The 7,099-nt window shown below is 39.9% G+C and overlaps 1 non-coding gene across 1 annotated transcript; it reads left to right on the forward strand.

The window, feature by feature from the left end:
* The first annotated feature begins 474 nt into the window (after positions 1 to 474).
* Positions 475 to 547, forward strand: TRNAS-GGA (transfer RNA serine (anticodon GGA)). Its single transcript has one exon. It is a non-coding gene; the product is annotated as a tRNA-Ser (tRNA).
* Positions 548 to 7,099: the final 6,552 nt, after the last annotated feature.

The following is a 7,099-nucleotide window of genomic DNA, read 5'->3' on the forward strand; positions in this document are numbered from 1 at the left end:
CATGCATTGGAGAAGGAAATGGCAACCCACTCCAGTGTTCTTACCTGGAGAATCCCAGGGACGGGGGAGCCTGGTGGGCTGCCGTCTATGGGGTTGCACAGAGTTGGACACGACTGAAGTGACTTAGCAGCAGCAGGAAATGAATATAATAGATTAGATTTGTAAGAGATTAATTTGGAAAAATACCTATGGAGGAAAATGAGAATGGAGTAAAAGAAGGCTAAGAAAGCTCAAGAGCTATCACAGTGCAATGTAGGACTGTCCCTTATGAACTAGAGTAAGAGAAGGAATGAAGCAAGAAAGCGAGGAAGGTTGGCTGAGTGGAAGATTCTTAGGTGGCATTTTGATTCCAAGAAAGTTTGGCAAAACTAATATGGAGTCCTTAAACCAAAGCTGACCATCAGAGATATAACATTGTTAAAATGACCACACTATCCAAAGCAATCTAAAGATTTAATGTGATCCCTTTCAAATTCCCTGGTGGCTCAGAGGTTAAAGCATCTGCCTGGAATGCAGGAGACCCGGGTTCGATCCCTGGGTCAGGAAGATCCCCTGGAGAAGGAAATGGCAACCCACTCCAGTACTCTTGCTTGGAGAATCCCATGGAGGGAGGAGTCTGGTGGGCTACAGTCCATGGGGTCGCAAAGTGTCGGACACGACTGAGCGACTTCACTCACTCACTCACTCTCAAATTATCCATGGCATTTTTCACAGAACTAGAACAAATAATCCTAAAATTTACATGGAACAACAAAAGACCTCAAATTGCTAAACAATCCTGAAGAAAAAGAACAAAGCTAGAGGCATAATGCTCTCAGACTTCAGACAATAATACACAGCTACAGTAATCAAAAGAGCATGCTATTGGGACAAAAACAGATATATGGAATAATGTAATAGAATAGAGAGTCCAAGGAGGCCAGAACATACAATAGGGAAAAAACAGTCTCTTTAGCAAGTGGTCCTGAGAAAGCTGGACAGCTACATGTTAATCAGTGATGTTAGCACACACCTTCACACCATACACAAAAATAAATTAAAAATGGCTTAAAGACTCAAATACAAGGCATGAAACAATAAATCTCCTAGAAGAGAATATAGGCAAAACATTTTCTGACATAAATCTTATCATTGTTTTCTTAGGTGAGTCTCCCAATGCAAAAGAAATAAAAGCAAAGATAAACAAGTGGGACCTAATCACACTTATAAGTTTTTGCACAACAAAGGAAACCATAAACAAAATGAAAAGACAGCTTACAGAATGGGAGAATATGTTTGCAAATGATGCTACCAATAATGGATTAATTTCCAAAATATACAAACAGCTCATACAGCTCAATTAAAAAAAAAAAAAAGTAGGAAAATGGGCAGAAGACCTAAATAGACATTTTTCCAAAGAAGACATACAGATGACCAACTGGCACATGAAAAGATGCTCAACATTGTTAATTATTAGAAAAATGCAAATCAAAACTACAAAGAGGTAGCACCTCACACCAGTGAGAATCGCCACCATCAAAAAGTCTACAAATAATAAATGCTGGAGAGAATGTGGAGCAAAGGGAACCTTCCTACACTTTTGGTAGGAATGTAAAGTGGTACTGCCACTATGGAGACCTGTATGGAAGTTCCTTAGAAAACTAAAAATAGAGTTGCCATACAATCCAACAACCCCAACCCTAGGTGTATATCTAGAGAAAACTCTAATTTGAAAGGATATACGGACCCCAATGTTCATTGCAGCACTATTTACAATAGCCAAAACATGGAAGCAACCTAAGTGTCCACTGACAGATGAATGAATAAAGAAGATATGGTACATATAGTCAATGAAAAAGAATGAAACAATTCCATATGCAACAACATAGGACCCAGAGATTGTCATACTAAATGAAGTAAGATGACAGAGAAAGACAATATAAGCTGATACAACTTACAAGTGGACTCTAAAAAAATGATATAAATGAAATTATTTACAAAATAGAAATAGTCTCTCAGACATAGAAAACAAACTTACGGTTACCAAAGGTGAAAGGGGGGAGGATTAAATTAGGATCTTGGGATTAACAGATACATACTGCTGTATATAAAATAGATAAACAGCAAGTTTTTACTATATATTACAGGGAAATATATTCAGTATCTTGTAATAATCCATAATGGAAAAGAATTTGAAAAAGAATGTATATACATATGTGTGTATATATGTGTATATACACACACTCATATATAAATCACTTTGCTATACAGGTGAACGGAGAAGGCAATGGCACCCCACTCCAGTACTCTTGCCTGGAAAATCTCATGGACGGAGAAGCCTGGTAGCTGCAGTCCATGGGGTCACTAAGAGTTGGGCACGACAGAGCGACTTCACTTTCACTTTTCACTTTCATGCATTGGAGAAGGAAATGGCAACCCACTCCAGTGTTCTTGCCTGGAGAATCCCAGGGACGGGGAGCCTGGTGGGCTGCCGTCTATGGGGTCGCAGAGTTGGACACGACTGACGCAACTTAGCAGCAGCAGCATACAGGTGAAACTATCACAATATTGTAAATCAACTATAATTCAATTAATGCACAAAATAGGGGGATGATCATGGTCAGATTTGTTTAGGAAAGGAATAGACTGGCCTCCAAGAGATTTATTCATTCTCCTGATAAACTTTTACTGGGCATCTGTAAGTGTCAGGGATTGTCCTAAGTTGTAAAGATACAACACCGCATAAGATGGAGTCCTTGTCCTTCTGGACCTTAGCTCCTCATGGGAATTTTATTCAGAAAGCTGTCAATAGTCCATAATCAAGCATGTAAATAAATGAACAATATGTGTGAATGAAATAAAAGACATAACAGGAGAAGGACAACCAGAGTGGGCCATATGGGCTTCAGAAAAGGAAAGACTTTCTAAAGGAAATGACATTTCAGCTGAGTCCTGAAAGGTTCCAGGGAGGAGTCGGTAGTGCACAGAGCTGGGAGAGTGTGGGGAGGGCTAAGACTCCAAGGGAGTGAAGCGATGGGCTGGTGAGAAGTACCGAAGATGGGGGAATGTGATTAGGGTGTGGGGGTGGGAGCTGAGCACAGTGGCTGGAGTTTCTCAAGGTCCTAAGAAGTCAGATCTCGACAGGTCTAGTTTGGTAGGCAATGCTGAGGAGTTTGTAGTTTTACAAATTAATTTTTATTGGAGTATAATTGCTTTACAATTTGTGCCAGTTTTACTGTACAGCAAAGTGAGTCAGTCATACATATACATGTATCTGCTCTTAGATTTCCTTCCCAGTTTAGTCATGACAGAGCATTGAGTAGAGTTCCTTGTGCTGTGGCATATTGAAGGCTCTGAGTGGTTCTGCAGGAGAGCAACCGGTTTGACTGGGCTTATGTCCAAGTTTCCAAAACATAGGTGACCAAATTGCTCTGCTAATAAGTGATATCTGACAGAAGAATTTTGTCCCTTGGAAGAGAGACCTGGAGATGCCAATTTGCAAATTTAAGGTAGTTGCCTCTTTAAGAACACAAGTATCTGGAGAAAGCAAGTCACTGGAACACCAGCTGATGCAGTAAAGGTGGGATTTTAAAATAAATAATAGAATGTTTATATTTGCTATCTCTGATCTTACATTGCCTTGGGTTTCATATCCCAATGCTACTATCTAGTAATTATATCCTGTGGTTAATATAATTAATCTGCATCTCATTTTTCTTAGGGTAAAACAGAGGATAATATTATTTCAAATGATTGTTAGAGGGATTAATCATAAAAATGAAAGCAAAGTTCTTTGAACATAAGTACTCTGTAAATACTGTTATTGTTATTATCATAAGTAGCCTAAATATGTCAATATTTTTTCCCTGAGCATAATTTCTTGATGTTAATGAGGTCATGTGCACAAGAGATAAGATATTCTAGGGAAATTTTCATTCTTATTGAGAAAACTCATTGAAAAAAATACGTGTATACATAACTTTAAAAAAAAGCAATGGCAAGTCTCCTTTCCATTCCACAGTAAAATAATGTCATTTGATTATCAATTTCTACATACCCTATGTCTGTTTTCCTTCTGAACTACCAAATATAAATCCTAACAAAGTAGGGAGATAATTCACTTATGCAACATGTATTTGCAGATCAATACTGAAGTATCAGCTCTATTCTGGGCATGAATACAGGCTTTTTTTCTTTAAAGCAGTTTGCAAAGCCCTAAAAAGTTCCTTCATTCCATTTTAGCAACAGAGAGTAAGCATGATCTCTTCATTGGTCACTTGCTGAGGATGCTGCATCCTTGGCATGGGGTGGCTGCTTTGACTTAAATGAGCCTCACTCTTGTGGATATGGGGGGTGGGGCAGGAGAGAGTGGGATGAATGGAAAGGTAGCATGAGAACATATACACTGCTGCTGCTGCTGCTGCTGCTAAGTCGCTTCAGTCGTGTCTAGCAAGTGGGAATTTGCTGTATGACTCAGGGAACTCAAACTGGGACTCTGTGACAACATAGAGACGTGGGATAAGGTGGGAGGGGAGGCAGGTTCAAGAAGGAGGGGACATATGGCTGATTCATGTTGATGTATGGCAGAAACCAACACAATATCGTAAAGCAACTATTCTTCAATTAAAAAGAGAGATAGACAGAAGGTTCGATCCCTGGCTCAGGAAGATCTCCTGGAGAAGGAAATGGCAACCCACTCCAGTATTCTTGCCTGGACAGCGGAGCCTGGCGGGCTATAGTCCATGGGGTTACAAAAGAGTCAGACACAACTGAGCAACTAAACAACAGCAACAAGAGACAGCAGGCCTAAGCTGACTGACATTGTAGAGGAAAGCACCTTGATCATGAAATGTTAAGGCCACCAGTCTAATAACCATGATCATGATTCCTCTCCTCTCCAACAGAAGCTGAGGATTACTGACATAATTTTGGCCCATTAAAGTGTTTTTTTTTTTTTTTTTTAACCTGCCATGCCTAAGTGGATTTAATGTGGTTTATTTTATTTTATTTTTTTTTCTGACACCAGCTTGGAAAAAGAGAAACTTAATTGCGACATTTATGTGTAATTGCTGGGTGATGAATGCTTGAGGAATTTTCACTTTGCAGAGATACCAAAACAAAAAAATCATACCACAATCAACATTTCTGGGTGAAATGAGAGACCCTCTCCCACATCTTGTGGGTGAGCAATTTGGATTTAATTGCTTCACTACTTCATTTTTCATTTTTAAAAATAGGCCTCCAAAGAAAGTCTCTTCAAATGAGATATTCTCATGGTCAGGGTACAGAGTACATGAGTCAAGTGAAGAAAAGCAGTCTATCATTTAACCTTGTATGCCATACAATGGCTTGCATCCTGATCTCAAGGAGCTTATATTTGAGGAATAAGACCAAGCATACATTTAAAATAATTATGAAACAATACAAGAGATTGGAGATAGTTGAGTGCTTACAAATCAGCAAAGACTGCGGTATTAGTTGATTCTTAAATGATTTCTGAAAGTGAACTGAAAGTGTTAGTCACTCAGTCGTGTCCAACTCTGTAATCCCATGGACTGTAGCCCACCAGTCTTCTCTGTTCATGGATTTCCTAGGCAAGAATACTGGAGTTGGTACCATTTCCTTCTCCAGGGCATCTTCCAGACCCAGGGATTGAACCCAGGTCTCCTGCATTGCAGGCAGATTCTTTACCGTCTGAGCTACCAGGGAAGCCCAAAGGATTTCTAATACAGCTGAAATAACATGGAATAGGAAATGGTGTGCATCACATGTCAATTTTCAGTTAGGCTTCTTGGTCATGTCATGGCTGAGATGACATGAGGCAGTGTGTACGGTGGTGGTCCGTTGGTCTGACATGGTTGCATGTGCATTTGGTTTGGCTATTATGTATGTGTAATATTTTAGAAATCATGCTAGCTGGGCAAGTGTTACTTTCAGTTATATACTTCACCCCATTTTCTTACACCCCATACTACTCAGGCATTATATGAATATGAATATCAGCCAGCCCCACTCCTGCAGGCATTTGAGTGTACAGAAATGAAAGTTTGATGGGAAGAAGATGGGATTCAATGAGATGAAATTGTAGACATCCTCTGTGATCCTCTATGATATGAAAACTCAGAAGGAAGAGATATATACACTGTAACAGTAAAGAGGACTTTCCAGGGTAGGTAAATCTTAAAATAGATGCTGAAATAGATGTCCCAATAGCCAAGATTGGGACAGGTGCAGGTGGGACAGTCAGCACGGAGGTAAATGGTTGGACTCAGGCAGGGCAAAAGGCAGCTGCTGCTGCTGCTAAGCCGTTTCAGTCGTGTCCGACTCTGTGCGACCCCATAGACGGCAGCCCATCAGGCTCCCCCATTGCTGGGATTCTCCAGACAAGAACACTGGAGTGGGTTGCCATTTCCTTCTCCAATGCATAAAAGTGAAAAGTGAAAGTGAAGTTGCTCAGCCATGTCTGACTCCTAGTGACCCCATGGACTGCAGCCTACCAGGCTCCTCCGTCAATGGGATTTGCCAGGCAAGAGTACTGGAGTGGGGTGCCATTGTCTTTTCTGGCAAAAGGGAGACTAGTCTCCAAAGGTGATGAGTGTGTGTCGACTTTTGGGAAGGAAGCATCATTATGTTTGGGCCAAACCTGGGGATTCCTTCAAGGTCAAAGAGGCCAATGAACTTTCCGAATACCACAGAGCAGTAATGAACAGGGCTGAGACTAGACCTCAGAAATTTCAGCTTTCTTTGACATTGGTCTTCCTTTGAAACAACTCTGCTATTACAGAGCTAAAATGTAATAAGTTTCAAAGTTAAAAGACCCAACAATTAAAATTGTAGTTAATTTTAAACTCAGGTCCTTTGAAGAATAGAACAGTTGGATATAAATACATATATATGTGTGTGTGTATGCATCATTCTTAAATTATCTCTTTTTGCTAAAATGGAGAATGATTTTCTTAGTCACATTTATTATCTTTGTCTCATTGTGTAGGTCACTCCTATCCAGGCATGGCCACCATTGCCTTATGATGGGAACAGAAAGAGTTATTTATTCTGGGAATCCTGCCTATTTTCTTGATGTATCATTTTTATTTCATTACTTGATTTATGTACTTGTGTA

Source organism: Bos javanicus, chromosome 7, assembly GCF_032452875.1.
Source record: "Bos javanicus breed banteng chromosome 7, ARS-OSU_banteng_1.0, whole genome shotgun sequence".
NCBI classification, from domain to species: Eukaryota; Metazoa; Chordata; class Mammalia; order Artiodactyla; family Bovidae; genus Bos; species Bos javanicus.